The sequence below is a fragment of the Nomascus leucogenys genome, chromosome 9, assembly GCF_006542625.1.
Source record: "Nomascus leucogenys isolate Asia chromosome 9, Asia_NLE_v1, whole genome shotgun sequence".
NCBI lineage: Eukaryota > Metazoa > Chordata > Mammalia > Primates > Hylobatidae > Nomascus > Nomascus leucogenys.
In genome coordinates, this window is record NC_044389.1 from 111,797,109 (window position 1) to 111,815,445 (window position 18,337).

The following is an 18,337-nucleotide window of genomic DNA, read 5'->3' on the forward strand; positions in this document are numbered from 1 at the left end:
TGCTATGTGGTTTTGTGACTGTGTGACTGGCTACCTTCACTTAGCTTAATGTTTTCAAGTTTCCTCCATGTTGTAGGCATCGTAGTCCTATCAGTGTTTATTGTTGCACTGCTGAATCACTTTCCATTGTACGGACCTGGCCCGTTTCGTTTTTCCCATCACCAGTTGATGAATATTTGGATTGTTTCCACTTTTTGGCTATTATGAGGAAAACTGCTATAAGTATTTGCATGTAAGTCTTTGTGTGAGTAGATTTCTTGCTTTAGAACTTGTGGGTTTTCTAGAAAGTTTATGTTTAACATTTTATGAATAATTTACATACTGATGAAAATGTACATTATACTGCCAAACTGTTTTCCAAAACGGCAGTACAATTTATATTCCCATCAGTAATGTAGGAAGGGCTTAAGTTTCTCCGCATCCTCACCAGTGTTTGTTTGCTATTGTCTGTCTTTTTATTATAATCATTCTAGTGGGTATGTAGTGATATCTCATTGTGGTGTTAATTTTTATTTCCCTGATGACGAATAATGTTGTGCATCTCTACATGTGCTTATTAGCCATTCGTATGTCTTCTTTGGTGAAATGTGCACTCAATTATATTTATATAGTATTAGATATGCACTACTTTAACATCATCTGATACAGAACAGATTTTGAAAATGCATTTGATTATATCTGAATGAACATTTGCTATGTACAATGTGCTTGGCTATTTGCTTTCTAACATTAAATGAGCATCTACTATGTGCAATGTATTGAGCTAGTTGCTTTGTTAGAAACCAAAAAAAATTTTTAAGCTCTTGCAGACTTTACAGAAATAACCACATTATAACGTAGATAATTCATTCATGTTGAATGCTATCACAGATAATTAGACAGTGTTTTGCTCATTCAAAGGAAGAAAACAATCTTTTCTCTTGACAGGAGGGAGGTATCCAGAAAGGCTAGTGGAAGAGGCAGGGTTTGGGATTTATTTGCAGAGAGGTTAGGCGTTCAGACATGTGGAAAGATAGATGAAAGGAAAGTGCATCTGAGGCTGAACAAGTGACAAAAGGAGAAGCCACTGTGCCTGTCGAAAGAACAATGAATAATCCAGGTGAGCAAAAGAGAGGAGTTGCGAGAAAGCTGGACAGACTTTGGGAGGCCAAGGTAGGCAGATCGCAAGGTCAGGAGTTCAACACCAGCCTGGCCAACATGATGAAACCCCATCTCTACTAAAAATACAAAAATTAGCTGGGCATGGTGGTGCATGCCTGTAATTCCAGCTACTTGGGAGGCTGAGGCAGGAGAACTGCTTGAACCCGGACCCGGGAGGTGGAGGTTGCAGTGAGCTGAGACCGCACCACTGCACCACTCCAGCATGGGCGACAGAGCGAGACTCCGTCTCAAAAAAAAAAGAAAGGTGGACAGAATGGGAGTATAGTACTTTGAAATGTCACACGGAGGAGTAGCGATTTTACCAACAAGAAAGGAGAGCCGATCAAAGACATTCAGTAATTGAGGGTCATCGTTAATTTGCATTATTTTTGAACTATTTTCTAGAATTGATAGATAAGTAAGACTGGGGAAGGAAAAGAAAGGAAGACACAGCCTCTGAGAGCTGGACAAAGACACAAATGGGATAGAGGCTGCGGCTGTTAAACCCTCAGGACTCAGCGATTATTTCATGTGGAGACAAGTGATGGCAAAGCCAAAAGGCCATGGGTGTTGAGCTGTTGATGAGAAACTGAAAGTGCCATTGTGTTTATACGGGAAGCTGCCATTAGTAGGGATTTGAAAAAGCAAGAGGAGAGGGTGAGTTTAGTGGGGAGTTCTTACACTTCAGGTGCTAGTGGATACCGCCAAGTCAATATTGAGTAGAAGGAAACCGGGGCTTGATGTTCCGTCAGGTCATCAGGACGGAGACATTGTGGAGAGGAAGCTTTTGAGGCTGTGAGATTAGGAGAGAAGCATGGAGTGTAGAGCAGGCACTAGGCCTCTCTTCACCCAAAATCCAAAACCCCACTTATGCCAGACACACCCAATACTTTCTGCTGAGATCCTCAATTCTCTTAAAGTTTTCATAATAAGGCCGGGCGGGGTGGCTAATGCCTGTATTCCCAGCACTTTGGGAGGCCGAGGCGGGGGGATCACCTGAGGTCAGGAGTTCAAGACGAGTCTGGCCAACATGGTAAAAACCTGTCTCTACTAAAAATACAAAAATCAGCCGGGCTTGGTGGTAGGCGCCTACAGCTAGTCGTAAGGCTGAGGCATGGGAATTGCTTGAACCCAGGAGGCAGAGGTTGCAGTGAGCCAAGATCATGCCACTGCACTCCAGCCTGGGGGATAGAGCGAGACTCTGTCACAATAAAAAAAAAAGTTTTCATAAATTGGGATGTTTCCTCTATTCCTTCCCCTGTCTCATTCTTGAGGGATTGAAGATAGTGTTTGAAATCTCATTGGCAACCCTTCCTGCTCCCTTTCCCAGCATTTCCATGACCTTATCCACTCTAACAAGCCCTGTTTCCTCCCTGCTTCTGCCACTCGCTGAACACAGCACCTTGGCATTGCTGTCCTACATACTCCATTCTAGCCATGACAGCTCTTCTGGAACACAATCTCCTACTACCCGCTAGGTCTGAGTGACTAACATAAAATTCTCCCTGGTCTGTCAGTATTTGAAATACAGTCGCTTGTCTTGAAATGTTTATTGTCACTTGTTCTTGGTATAAGATGAGCATTTAAAGTACACACACACACAAACACACACACACACACACACACACATATACAGGTATATCTAAGGGTTTACTATGTGCCAAGAAGCGTGCTGGAATCCTTTCATAAATATGTCCTCCATCATTCCTGAGAACAATCCTATTAAAATGTGATGTGAATGCATTTCTCATTCATTAAGTGTGTGTGTGTTTGTGCGTGTGTGTGTGTGTGTGTGAGAGAGAGAGAGAGAGAGAGAATATGACATCCATCTGATAACAGAGACCTGATCTCAGTTTCCCCGCCTGGGTACTGCTTATAGAAATTGATTTTGGACTTCGAGGTAGAATAAGATGCAAGATAGCCCTAGGGGAACCCTGATAAATTAAAGGAGAAAATGCCCGTAGGGAGACGCCATGCTGAGTCCCCACAGAGCCCAGTTCAGCTGGGGATGTTGCTCTGAGAACATGCAGATGAATGTCTTATTTGTTTTGGGCTTCTTAGACTTCAATCAATTCCAGGAACCTCTTTTAGGGTTTACTATGCAGCCAAGTGTAAAATGCATCTGATTTTTAGGAAATTTGCTAAAAGAAGCTATACAACTCATGCCAAAAACCTCTCCACAGCAGCTAAAAGTTCCATTAAAGTATGTCATTAAACACATGCTCCAAAAAGGTTTTGTATCTCGTTTTGTTCTCTGGGGTCTACATTTTGAAGTAAAACATCCTCACTAACTTGGGCATTTGATGTTAAAATACTAAAAATAATGGACAAAATTATGACAAGGAGAAGGCAAGGCTGGGACGGGCCACAGTGAATAAAAATTCAGTCTGTTTTCCCAAACCCACTGCCATGCTAACTGGTCTGCGTCTGCTTCTCTCAGTGATTCCACGAGCGATGGTCCCAGTGTCCCTAGTGGCAGTGGCATGGAACTGTCTCAGGGCCAACCTCCAAGGATACAGCATTCAAGTGCCTTTACTCACACTGGAGCTGTGAGCTGGGGATTTTCTGTTGCAAGTGACAGACCACCCAATGCAAGCTAAAATTAAAAAGAGGGACTTAGGGGCTTTCATAAACCACTCCATAGCTAGGCCAAGGTTCAGAAGAGCCATCCAGGGGCAAGTGTTTCAGCATCTGTGGTGGCAGCTGCTCTCCAGCGTCCTTCCGGCCTATCCAGGTGCCCCATTCTGTAGGATCTCCTGTGCTCTCCCCACTACCCATCCCCACAGATGAGAGGGAGGTCTCTCTCTCCAGAGAATCCAAAACTCCCCTCATGACTCTCTGGGCACTAAGTAGGATATGTTCTCATCCACAGATCAATCCCTGTGGCCCCTGTGTGGCTTCGTTAACTGACTGACTGTTGACTCCAGTTCAGCCCCGGAGCTGGGCTAGTTCAGCCCCGGAGCTGGGCTAGGTCAGGGCCCCCAAATTCCACAGGCAAACTTGGGATGTCTCTGCTCCCTGCAGGTCAAATGTCAGTGCCATTCCCAGGAGCACAGGGAAGGGAGGTGGGCAGTGAAATCCACACATGGACGTTTCCAGGGAATCCATCCCCTTGGTGGGAGGCCAAATGGGTGAGGGTTAGGGTAGGCCCTGGGAATGCCACAGTGAGATATCCACAGTCACTGTCTACTGCAGGCTCATTCTCCACTGAGGAGGCAGGTGGATGAAGACCTGAATGAGACAAGGAGATGAGCCCTCATGAGACCTCACTGTACAGCTGTACCTCAACTACAGCCACCTCTACTATGAATAAATCTGCTTCCTCTAGATTCACCTCTACTAGATCTAACTCTATTAGTCCTACTTCCATTAGATCCACCTTTACTAGACTTTTCTCTACCAGACCTATCTCTATAAAACCTACCTCTACTAGGCCTAACTCCATAGATTCACCCCCACTAGATCCAACCCCGCTAGACCCACCTCCACTAGACCCACCTCCACTAGATCCACCCCCACTAGATCCACCCCCACAAGATCCACCTCCATAAGATCCACCCCCACTAGATCCACCCCCACGAGATCCACCTCCATAAGATCCACCTCCATAAGATCTACCTCCATGAGATTCACCCCCATGAGATTCACCTCCGTGAGATCCACCTCTACTAGGTCCACCCCCACTAGATCCACCCCCACGAGATCCACCCCTACGAGATCCACCTCCATAAGATCTACCTCCACTAGATCCACCCCTACGAGATCCACCCCCACGAGATCCACCCCCACTAGATCCACCTCCATAAGATCCACCTCCATAAGATCTACCTCCATGAGATCCACCTCCACGAGATTCACCTCCGTGAGATCCACCCCCACTAGATCCACCTCCACTAGATCCACCCCCACTAGATCCACCCCCACTAGATCCACCCCCACGAGATCCACCTCCATAAGATCTACCTCCACGAGATCCACCCATAGATCCACCCCCACGAGATCCACCTCCACTAGATCCACCTCCACTAGATCCACCCACACGAGATCCACCCCAAGATACAATTCCACTAGATACACCTCTACTGTATACACTTCCACGAGCTCCACCTCTACTAGATTAACCTCTATTTGATCAACCTCTACTAGTCTTATCTCCACAAGATCTAACTCTACTAGACCTACCTCTACCAGGCCTATCTTTACTAGACCTACCTCTACCAGGCCTATCTTTACTAGACCTACCTCTACCAGGACTACCTTTACTAGACCTGCCTCTACCAGGACTACCTCTACTAGGCCTACTTCCACCAGGTCTACCTCTATTAAACCTCCCTTTACTCGGCCTACTTACAAGTAATGGTGGGACGTTCATGGGTGTGGAGTGGGAACAGGAAAAGGCACATCTGCTCTTAGGCATTTTGCAGGTGAATTACATATTTTTGCTTTTACTTCCTCTCCCATCAATCTTATTAGACAGTATGCAGCTTGTACAAAGAAGACTAAGTAGAGAGAAGTTAACTTGACCCAATTTGCACAGCTGGGAGGCACAGGAAGGATGAGAAAGCCAGGTTCACTGGTTTCTACATCCTGTGCATTGGGCAGGCTGATGGCATGTGCAGAAGGGAACTCAAGACAGATGGGTGAAGGCACGAGGACTTTGGGTGTCGAGAGCTAGTGGGAGGCTGGGTCACATTAAGTGATATCCAGAAGCAGATATGTGATTGAGAATAGCCACTTGGATTGGAATATGGATGCTAGATTATTTGACAGCAACGCTAGAGACAAGAAGACCATGAATATCTTCAAGTTGTAATTACTAGACTTTGCACAACTCATTTAAGACACAAAACCTTAAAATAATCTTTTAAAATACAAATACCAACCTATACACTCTGTGGAACCTTTTTTCCATATCTCGACATTAAAAAAAAATCTTGATTTTCCTGAAATGTTTAGGTATACAATTTTATACCCTTCTTATGATGGAAGCCTCCAGCTTTGAGCTTCATTTCAGATTTAGCATTTCAGAGCTATATGACTGTATTTTGAAGCTGCGGAACATACTGGTTTATTCCTTCTTCCTTTTCCTCTAAATTAAGGAGGAAACAGGAAAACACCATCACCTCCTCACTCCCTCCTATTTTACCATTTAGGGTTTTGTCTAATCCTAGAGACCTCACTCAGCTCAACGCCTTCTTTAATACTTGGTTTTTGTTCCAGGCAACTGAGCCTTAAAAATTATTTCTGTCAGCTGTTTAGACTTCACTGTCTTCTTCCTAACAAATCCCAGATAAAAACAGAACAAAAAAGTAAGAACCAGAAGAGACGTTGAAATCCAAGTCAAGTCCTGTGAATACCTGCCAAGCAGAAGAAAAATGACGGCAGCTCATCTGCCCGCCTCCTCCCTTCAGCATCAGGGTGAAACTCACAGCGGCTGGTGTCCACTGCGCAGCACAGCACTGCATCTCACTATTCTCCCATATCTTATCGTAACAGTAATAGGCTCATTGCAAGCCCAACACCTACTGCACAGCAAGTCCATATGCCAAGACACCAACTTGCAGCAGAGAAAGAGGTTTTGTCTCAGGGACGCAGACAAGGAGACAGGAGGAAACTAAAATCTGTCTCCCAGAGGGGTTTGGGGTTAGATTTTCCTGTTTCTTTGTTTGTTTGTTTGTTTAAGACAGAGTCTCTGTTGTCCAGGCTGGAGTGCAGTGACACGATCTCGGCTCACTGCAACCTCTGCCTCCCTGGCTCAAGGGATTCTCATGCCTCAGCTTACCAAATAGCTGGGATTACAGACGCCCGCCACCATGTCTTGCTAATTTTTATATTTTTAGTAGAGACAGGGTTTCACCATGTTGGCCAAGCTGCTCTCGAACTCCTGACCTCAGGTGATCCACCTGCCTCAGCCTCCCAAAGTGCTGGGATTACAGGTGTGAGCCACCGAGCCCGGCTGAGGTTAGGGTTTTTAAGGGTTTTGGAGTGGGCTGAGGTGTGGAGACCATTGGTTGAAGAGTGCAGGGTGACATCATGAGACAGGGAGAGGAAGAAGCTGTATTCTGACTGATTCCATTACTCTTTGGGGTCTTCAAATTGATGGGCTCAGCTATTTTTCTGGAATTTGAGATCTGAAAAACATCTGAAGCAATTCTTAAACAAAAGCCTTATAGAAATCCTATTTATAGGACTCCTATCTATAGGAATGTGAATGGTCAGTATCTAGTGCTCAGTGATTTCTGTTTATAAGAAATTGGGCCACAGTGCAGCGTGATTAATGCTTAACTATAACTACATTTCTGTCCAGAATTCTTGCTAACTCTGTGAGGACGGCTTCAATATGAAGAACTTCTTGGCGATTGAAATTTATTTTCTATGGTTCTTCGTTGTTCGTACAATTTAGGTACCTAAGCCTAAGAAAATTCTTAGAATCATCTCAGATTTCCAGAGCCTCCTGGCTACAACCAATCTTGGTACCAATTTCTGTATCAGTCAAGTTGTCAGTTGCAACCCACAGCAACTTCGAATGATCTAAGAAGAAAATATATCTGTGAAGAGCCATTGCCTGGCTTAGAAAATGGGTAAAGACAGGCCGGGCATGGTGGCTCACACCTGTAATCCCAGCACTTTGGGAGGCCGAGGTGGGCAGATCACCTGAGGTCAGTAGTTCGAGAGCAACCTGGCCAACACGGTGAAATGGCATCTCTACTAAAAATATAAAAATTCGCCAGACATGGTGGTGCATGCCTCTAATCCCAGATGCTTGGGAGGCTGAGGCAGGAGAATCACTTGAACTTGGGAGGCGGAGGTTGCAGTGAGCTGAGATCATGCCACTGCACTCCAGCCTGGGCAACAGAGTGAGACTTCATCTCAAAAATAAAATAAAATAAAAAAAGAAAATGGGTAAAGACAAACAGAGATGAATCTGGAGCCACAGCCAACCTCATCCCTCAGGCAGGTCTACAGAGGTTCTGCTGACGCCATGGCTGCCCCAAGTCCAAATCCTGTGTGTCCAGCACCAGAGGCAGGTCACACCCGGCTGCTGGGGTGAGGGACCCTGGCACTGACCATCCCCACCTCCGCCTCTGCAGCTGCTGAAAGGCATTCTCCACCGGCTGGCAGCTTTGTGCCACTAGTTGTGAGTCAGCTCAGGCTTCTAGAACAAAGTACCACAGACTGGGAGGCTTAAACAGCAGCAATTTATTTTCTCAAAACTCTGGAGCCTGAAAGGCAGAGACCAAGGTGCCGGCAGGGGTGGCTCCTTCCCAGCTGTGAGGAGGAATCTGTTCCAGGCCTCTCCTGTGGCTTGTAGATGGCTGTCTTCTCCTTGTGTCTTTTCACATCGTTTTCCCTCTGTAGATGTCTCTGTGCCCAAACTTTTTCTTTTTATAAGGACACCAGCCATAGGGAGTTAGGACCCACTTTAATGACCACATTTTAAATGGATTACCTCCATAATGATCCTACCTCAAATAAGGTCACATTCTCAGGGACTGGAGACTAGGATGTCAACACATGAATTTTAGTGGGGAGCCAATTTTACCCGTGACATTAGTGGTCAAAATTGTCCATACATGTTTGTGTGTGTGTCAGTGTATGTAGTGTGTGCATTAGTGCATACATTACAGAAGCCAGCCTAGCATTTAAATCCATTGTCATTGCTTTAAGGTAAAAGTCTTGGTCATGAGTACACTAGCTGGAAAAATCTGTGTGTTTCACAGGAATAAGATTTATGAAGCCATGGAGCGTATAGCTGTTAAAATACATGGAATAAAGCAAAGTCATCTAATAAAAATGTGTGCTTGGCTGTGAAGTGTGAGCCAACTGTAGGGATGCTTCACAGATGTCCTGTGATTTTTTGTGACTGCAGTAGGTGGCCAAAATGATCCTAATATCTTTAAACAAAGGCATATTGAGGCCCTATTTATGTCTCTCATATTACTTCCAATCTCAGCATCAGCTGTGCAGTCTAAAGGGAGAACCTAGATTCCTAACGTTTTCAACTTTTTAACATACTTTAAAAAAAGATAACGTTATTATTCCAGTGAAAGCATTATTCCACCAAAAGATAATGTGCACGTAATCTCTATAGGAAGTGTTGATTTTGTGCACATCTCTGAAATGCTTGACCTGGGTTACAAAGGGAGGCTTTTATTAGAAAGCAGGAACTTAACGCTAAGTCCATGCTTGCAATCAATTCTTTTGTCAAAAAAAGGTACACGAAGCGGGCCTGAATTAAGTACAAGATAACATGGCACAGAAAGTCAGGCACATGCTGAGGTCAGGATAAATATGAGAATAACCAAAAAGTTTTGAGCTGGATATAATAAAAAAAAATGGTGGTCACTAATTAAAAGAAAATTGAGGTTGAGGATTGGGAGAGGCACCTCTTAGTTGGGATAATTCCATCTGGGACCATTCTAAATCCCATCTGCCAATGTCCTGAAAAGACACTTTCTCTCCCTGAAATAATTTAAACAAAATCCCCAAATACTTCATAATATTTGTGCATTTCATTGTCTAGTCATTGCCCAGACAAATATTGACAAGCAGTGGGAAACATGTAAGCATTGCTTCTCTACAGGACTTTGCATACTCCCTGTTCTAGCCCATTGCCTCCCAGAAATGCCTTCTTCATGGCCCCTGGGGACTGAAGTACAGGCTACCTTTCCTTCTCTGGCTCCCAAAATGTTACAGGAACTGCTTGGGGGGCAGTTGAACCAATTTTGCAAAACCTAATGTGGGTCAGGGATCAGCTATTTGAGGCTGAAGTTCAAACTTTTCAGTAAACATCAACCCTCCCAACTCCAAAAAGGATATATAGATACATATCCAGAGAAATATGTAAACATGTTTTTCCCTAAGATTGCTGTACTTCCTGTATCCAGTCAACCCAGAAATACCACAAGTTCAACCTTTCTCACAGTATTTTTCCACTTCTCTGGGACTCAGCCAGAATCTCAAAGTGAAGAGATGAGCAATAATCATAAAATCTGGGCCTCTTCCAGGAAACGTGTCAAATGAATTCAAATTATTCTCATTAGCATCACTAACAGGAATGGTAATAATGGCTTTCATTGCCAGTGTCCTATGAACCAGGATGGCTGGGAAAAGTGATTGCAAAAAAAAAAAAGCGCCTCTTCTACTTGCTCCAGAAAACTGCACGCCCGGCATCTGGGGGTTTGAGGGTGGCAGAGTCCACATCACTCATTCTGAGAAAACAGGCCCAGAGATGTTGACTCAAGATGGTAGCCGGCCCAGGGAAGAGGTCAGAGCTCCTGGCTCAGAGTCCAGGCCATTTTCCACGACTGCACTTAGTGCCCAGCTCAGACCCTGCTAGACGCCCAGGAGTGAGGACCAGACGCAGCTGCGCTCCAGTGGCTTTTGCCCCTCTGCAGGCCCCTCCCCTTTACCTGGTCTCATATAAATTCAGCATTCAGGGGCAGCAACATGTTTCCCTGTGAGCACCCCACTGCTCCATCATGATGAGACGACTGTGAACTGGGACACCTCGCCTTGATTTTCTTATCTGTAGGATGGTGAAAATAATGGGCCCTACTTCACAGAGGCTGCATGTCTTACCACGGTGCCTGGTCTCTCCACCATCATTATTTTTCCACGCAAAGCATTTCCTGACAAATTGTGAGGAATACATTGAGAACGCAAGTTCAATGTGCATGGTCACTAACTGTGCAGGAAGAGCCCATGGTCTCGGATTCATTCCAGACAATGAGTGAGGCGTTGGTAGGTGGACTCGGTGTGATCCACATTGCTTCCTCACTGACGACTCGGCTTTGGACATTTCTGGAGAATCTAGAATTACTGTAGTCCATAAATGACTTCAACAGAAATCTCTTCTTAGGTATACACTTCTGGATTTCTGGCATTTAAAAGCGAATGATCATAAAAATGGGTTGCATATGAGCTAGTCTTTTTAACCCATTTCAGTGCTCAAGGAAAAAATAACACTCAATTCTTACAATCTTAACAGCAGAAAGGTAGATATTTTCAAACGCAAACAAAATAAAATAAGAAACTGTGAAATTTACTGAGTGTATTTGAGGGAACCCTATTACTGCCTAGATTTCAAAATACCAGCTTTGAGCAGAAGAAAAGCCACCTGCCTATGAACTTCATCTATATGCACTATGCTGAAACAGTCACATATTCTTTCTCCCATAAAAACCTAAAACAGATGATTCATATAGCCAAGGACTGAGTTAGATTAATTAATTTAGCTAATTTGAAATAATCTGGCATGTTGACAGCATAATTTAGTCTCAGCCCAGTGATTAAAAAAATGGACTTCAAGAGATTCTTCCCCAAGTGTTTCAGCCTTGGAATCATTTTAATTTCATGTTGATCTAATTAGTAATTCCAATCACAGGGGAAAGGAGGAAAAAAAATACCTTTCCTCAGTTCATGGTCGATAACTTTGTACCCATGTGGACATTAGTGCTCTCCGGCTTCTCACTAGGGGCTGGAAGCCTTCCATCTGATAATGGACGGTAATGGATGGATGGCGGATTTGCACAGCGTGTGGTCCCCAGGGGAGGCAGCGGGGCGGCTGACTCAGAGGATGGGAGCCTCGCCCGGGCAGCACAGCCCCCCCCCAGCTCCAGACGCATTTCCTCCTGAAAACAGGAAGCGACCTCGGTTTATAATTGCCCCGAAGGGAACATTTCAGCTGTCTCCTCCGTGATGGTACAAAGAACCAGGCAGAGGTCCTGGAAGGTCATGAGGATGGAAAGTGAGTCCACGGGGGTCGTGTCTCCCCCCGGGGGGCATGGGGCTCAGCAACATGTGTGGGGCCCTTGTCCCCAAGGCTCCCTCTAGGACTCCCGGGAAAGGCCGCTTGGGTGAACCTGGGTGTGGCGGGTATTACAGGAAGGAAAATGGGCTGTATGGGTGATAGATAGGAGTGCAGGGGGAAGGGATAACGGTGGAGCTGGGAAGGGATGGCGCATGGTGGAGCATGGGCGCCTGCAGAACGATGAGGCCTCTCGGTTTCAGAGCCCTCAGGGTCCTGCTCGCCCAGAAAGCCTGCGGGTCCAGCAGCGAGCTTCTGTGTCTTAGGGCAGCTTTTGGAGGTGCTTCCTTTGTCTGCTAATTTTCCTTTACCTTCCTACATTTTGTTTGAAGTCAGAGAAAATTGCCCATTTGGGGGCAACAATGAAGCATTCATCACTCTCGGGAGCTAAGCCATCTCGAGTAGCCCTCAGTCAAACTCTGCTATTTTTACCTCAGAGCACAGAGGCCACAGCAGGTAAAGGACCCTTAAGGTAGCTCATCTAATTTGTGATGGGGCCCAGGATTGTAATCCGCCGTCTTCACAGCCGTCTTCAGGGCCATGAGCCCTGAGCAAGGCTGGTTTCCCATGCGTGTCTGCTTGGGATGGCGAGTTCATCAGGAAAACCAAGCACAGTTGAGAACAGGAACAGCAGCATATGGCAGTCAGGGCCGGACCAAGAATGGACCAAGAATGCAAAGGGGCTGGAAGATCCAGGCTCAATAGTAGCTCAGAAAGGAAGATACACACAAAGTGAGCCACCGCCGGCACTGAGGTCACGGTACACGGTGAGCCACGCCTGGCCAGGACACAGACACACGGGACACTACTCTCCCTTCTCCCCCCACGCACTGCCTGGTCCCACGCTTCCCCTGGAGCCGCCTCCTTTCCCATCCTCTGCACTCCCTGGTCCACTCAAGTCCCTGCTCTCTCACACTTCCTCCTGAAGCCAGGCTTTCTCAGAATTGCTGGGATCCGCCTCCCCTCTGCAGCTCTGCAGAGCTGGGGGCTTTGCTGCCCCTAAAGCGCTAACTACTCACAGAACGATGTCAAGGCCACCTCTCGTCGTCCACATCCATCTTTTGTCTCCTGCGGAGGGGCTGAGTCCACCCTTTGTGTGGCTTCAGTATTCAGCCCCTGGCTTCCTCACCCGGCCACTGTGAGCTGTCCTTACACAAAACTGGACTGAACTGCTGGGTCAATTCTCAAACCATGCAGAAAAGCAGGGAGGTGCCGGCATCCACCTGAATGTATCACACTCTTCATTTCCCCGAAGTATTAATTAACATCAGGCCCTGAGATCCACAGTGTATAATCACTCTAAATTCAGATACAATAAATTCTAAAATGTGACTATGACCATAGGTAAATATTAAAACAAACAGGCCAGGCGCGGTGGCTCACACCTGTAATCTCAGCACTTTGGGAGGCCGAGGCGGGTGAATCATAAGGTCAGGAGTTCGAGACCAGCCTGGCCAATATGGTGAAACCCCCATCTCTACTAAAAATACAAAATTAGCCAGGTGTGGTGACGCATGCCTGTAATCTCTGCTACTCGGGAGGCTGAGGCAGGAGAATTGCTTGAACCTGGGAGGCGGAGGTTGCAGTGAGCCAAGTCACGCCACTGCACTCCAGCCTGGGCAACAGAGCCAGACTCCGTCTCAAAAACAAACAAACAAACAACAAAAACCCAAAGACTGTGGGGTTGGTAGTGAACCTAGGACACTATATTTCTTAGGAGAGTCCCTTTATCTAGGGGATATAGTTAAAATAAGACTCAAAAGGATCTGGAGTGTGTATAAAGGTACGAATGAAAACCAGCGGCTATCATCCCTGCCAATAGGGCTAACATTTACGCTGGCTGGGGGGCCCTGGGAGCCCTGCTTCTTCAGGGACATGAGGCCACGCTGACAGCAAGGAAGGCAAACGCAGGAAGCCGGTCCCTGCAAGAGTAGAGCATCCACCCACGACACTCCTCGATAGCGGCCGGGGATGGGCGGATCCGCACACCGCTCTGCTGAGACAGTACACAGCTCAGCCCCTTCCAAGGGCAAGACCTGCATATTCCAGTCTCGCTGGGATTAAAATCTTTATTTACATTTTCATTTTTGTATTACCATTTTTCTCTTCCCTCTGCTGTAAAACTTAAACCCTATCTCAACTGAAATTAGTGCCTTTTTTAATACAAAATATTTATCCTAATCCTCCTTCGGTCAATTTTGAGGATCATATTAATGCAACAATCAGATAAGAATGGCCCTTATAACACCAAAGCCATCCATTTACTTTCAATTTTAAAGGAAGAAAAAAAAACCTGACTCATTTGGGGCAGGACTGAGAACCAAGTCACTCCTTTTCACCTTTTCGTTGTGGGTAATAACTGCCCAGCAAGCTTCTGGGCAGGAAGTTGAACAAGAGGAAGCTGAAGAGTTGGCTGAAGAGCGACTAAGGGGCCACCAGGTAGCTGCCGCCCTTCTCCACTGCTGCAGGGGACAGCGGTAGCCATGTCCACAGCCCGGACCCAAGTCCCTTCTGTGCAGGCATCATACCTGGGAGGGGGAGGCTGCCTCTGGGTTTTTCACGCTTCTGGGCAAAGTCAGGCCCAGTCCCTGGAGTCTGCTGGGGTGGCAAGATGGCGGAGGTTGGGAGCACACTGTGGCCTCCCTGCATGCCAAGGTGTCCTGGTTATACCAAGAGGTGCAAGTGCTATGCTAGCCACGGGGGCTCAGAGCCCAGGGCCCAGGCTGGCCCCTCTCCAGGAGCTGGGCATAGCTATATGACTCCCTGCTGCTGCAGGCCACGGCCACGCTCACTGTGAGGGTGCCAGGTGCCACACACTGTTGTCTGCTTTGCCAGCTTTTTTTCCCTCTTGCTTTTCCTATCTCTTTCTCTCTAAGGTTAGAAAGGAAAAGGCAAGAAAGCAACCTAATTGGGTGATGTTAGGAGCTAGATCTTGTTCAATCCTTCCAAGACCATCAAGGCAGGATTATTATTGCACGGATATGTTGCCTGCAAGGAGAGAACTAAGGCTCAGAGAGACTGAGGAAGGGCACAAAGCTGCCCAACAGTTCAGTGAAGGAGCTGGGCTTTGGGCTCACGGCTCAGTCTCTCTGACATCCACGTGGATTCATTCACAGGTGCGTCTGTCCCAGGAGCATGCCCTGTAGGGCTGCACATTCACACCCTCACGGGCCAGCTGGCACAGGACACTACGAGATTTTCCAGGTGGCATCTCTGGTCCTTACAGGGCCACAGCCCTGGGGCTGAGCACATGTGGATATTCACGGTCTTCATCTGAATGTGGCCCTCCCTCTGGGACCCATCACATTCTGGCACTCCAGGCACAGCACTGAGGTCCAGAGCTATTGACTCAGCTGAGTGCACACACCTGTCTCCACATCTACCTGCATCCCACCTGCACCCTACCTGAGTCCCTGCTGTGTCCCACCTGCACCCTACCTGTGTCCTACCTGCATCCCACCTGAGTCCTGCCTGCATCCCAGCTGCATCCCTACCTGCGTCCCTCCTGTGTCCCACCTGCACCCTACCTGTGTCCCACCTGTGTCCCTACCTGCATCTCACCTGCATTCCCACCTGCATCCCACCTGGATTCCACTTGCATCCTACCTGTGTCCCACCTACCTCCTACCTCTGGCTCTGTGCTGTGCTACAGGACACCATCCTTGCACAACAGGGTGTGGCCCTGGGACTCCCCTGTGGTTCTCTCCTAGAATGGTCACCAGCTATGCCAATCACACTGAACACGCCAATCACGCCAATCACACTGACTGCCTGCAGACACCTCTTCCTGGCTCATGCCTGGTAAGAGCTAATTCAAGAGCAAGATTCCATGGTACCTAGAGACCAGCAGTGCCCACTCAAGAGAAGCTCCTGTAGTCCTGACCCACACCGCTCAGTCCTGGATGACAGTGATGAGGAGCTGGGTCCCCTGTCTTGCCGTGGCACTCTGAGGAGGCCATGTCTTCTGCAGCAGCCGCAGCGTGATGCCCATCAATGCCTGGAGATTTTGTCTCCTCCTGTGCCATGCAAGGTAGTACTCATTCAGGACCAAGGTCCTGGCGTCCAGCTCCCAGGACTGTGGGCTGCTGAGGCTGATGGCAAGTGCCTCCATGAAGTGCCTGGGGGTGCCCCTGCAGGGGAGCCCTGCCCAGCTACCACTGGGTCTGGGGGCACAAGCCCCACTCCTCTGCTTCAGTGAGGGCTGCTCTGAAAGGCCCTTCCAGTCCTGAGCCTCCGTGGAAGCTGTCGGGATCCCCTTGTGGGCGTTGTCTGCCCTCCACGAGAGCCTCCCCAGAACCTCTGCCTCGGTCTTTTACCAAGAAACCCAACCACAAGAGTTCCCATCAGACTTCACTTGTGTGGTTAACCTCTCAGCCCTTCCTGTCCCTTCCTGTTCGTTCCTCAGCCAGAATAAGCAGAGTGAGCGAAAAGGGGAGAGTGCTGGAGAGGCAGGGAGAGTGGGCTGCAGCATGGAGACCCTCTCACCTTCAGGGGCACTGCCCAGGTCACCAGCTCCCCCTGAGCTCGCACAGTGAGAAACGCTGACTCAGCACAAGAACGTGGCTATGGGCCACACCCACAGCCCAACTGGATAGGCGAAAATGTAGAAGGGAATAAGGAGATTACCCCTGATTAGTTATCATCCATTTATCTTTATCTGTCATCTATCTATTATCTATCTATTATCTTTCCAAATCTATCTTTTATTATCTATATCTATATCTATCCATATCTATTATCTATATATCTGTTATCGATCTGAATGATCTATTGTCAATTTAGCCATCATCTACCTAACCTACAACTATTTCATCTGTCATCTGTATGTTATCTATTATCTATCGTCTAATTATCTATCATCTATCCTCTATCTACACGTATATGTACATTCAACAGCATTTTGCATTTATGTAATAGCTGTGTTACAAAAATAGAACTATACAAAATATAGTAGGAGTTTTGGCTTTGATCACAACTTAAGGTCATGAGAACCAACTAAGAATTATTGGCAAAATCTTTGCAAACATAATATCTCACTTGCTGTTTGGAAAATTATATGGTTGAGGTGATATATACTGTGGATTTCACATAAGAAATGTAAAGTTGAACAAACGGTGCTGCTGCCTCTAAGTGGTAGAGCTGGGACCCAAACCCAGGTCTGCTGGCTCCAAACGCCATTCTCCTTCCACAACACAAGGCCTCGCCTCAGCTGCGCTCTGAATGGATTTGAACTGAATTAACTGGCCGTGCCCAGTTGGGTGGTGTACAGAATTGAGGAGCAGCCTCACCAGGGCAGCCCCCATCCAGTTACCCCTTGATGTGGGTTGTGGGGGCACAAAACCAGCCCTGCCTCTGTGGAGCAGCTGTGCAGGGCTTCCCGGCCCACCAGGTGCCCCTGGACATTGCTACCCAAAGTGTTCCCGCAGACCAGCAGCAAGGGCAGCATCCATGAGCTCCTTACAAATGCAAACCTCAGGCCTCACTCCAGACCCACCAGCTCAGGATCTGCATCTTAACAAGGCATGGCTCAGGCCAAAAATAATTTTAGATCCATTCCTGAAAAAATGCCAAAAAACAGACAAAGCAAAGTGTAATAATGATAGTACCAGTTTTTTTGAGCATTATTTTGAAGAAGACTGTTTAGTGCAAAAAAAAAAAATGAAAAAAAGGCAGAAAAAGGAAATTCCACAGTTTTTGCTGAATTGAAGTGAAACTCTGTTTGACTCTGATTTATGTGCCAGTCATCCTGACCTGCCATACGTTTTGCTTGGCTGGGATGGTGTTCTTGCAGGAGGAGAGACTGCGGAAGTAAATTATTAGCTTTTTAAGTTCTAGGGAACGAGAGAGAAAAGATTAAACGGAATGAATACCTGTTGCCTTCATGCCTGAACTATCCATCAAATCTTATCTTGTTTTTTTACTCTTATCTTGGTTTTTCCTATTAAAGCAAGGGGAATTTTCAACAGCTTTATAAGCTGCTGAAATGGACTGCATAGTCTTCATGAGAAGTGAAGGCCGTGAGAACGACCAGGATTTCAGAAGAAATTCCTTTGCTCAGCTCCTCAGAATCGACATAGATGAAGTTTTAAAAAGCCTGTTATATGTAAAATAGGTATTCGCCTGGGTGGGGAAGAGGAGAGCGTTTGTCTTGCAATTTTAGTTTTGTCATGACACCTCCACTCTGGCTTTCCATTCCCCAGAAACTGAACTGAATGACACTCTCGGGAAAAGTGACCTTATCATGACAAAATCTATCCCCATGGCCCCACCAGCTCAAACCATAAACACGGGAGTCACTCCTAATTCCATTTTCTTCCTTGCCCTCAGTAGCGCAAAGCCATTTGTCTCTACCTCCGAAATCTCTCTCCAGTCCATCTCTTTCCCTTC

The 18,337-nt window shown here is 46.8% G+C and overlaps 1 long non-coding RNA gene across 1 annotated transcript in view; it reads left to right on the top strand.

The window, feature by feature from the left end:
* LOC115836740 overlaps positions 1 to 2,907 on the top strand; it is a 69,381-nt gene extending 66,474 nt beyond the window's left edge. The window contains exons 4-5 of the long non-coding RNA XR_004031775.1: positions 928 to 1,099; positions 1,546 to 2,907. This is a non-coding gene — a long non-coding RNA (uncharacterized LOC115836740). The remainder of the gene's footprint in view (positions 1 to 927; positions 1,100 to 1,545) is intronic.
* The last annotated feature ends 15,430 nt before the right edge of the window (positions 2,908 to 18,337 follow it).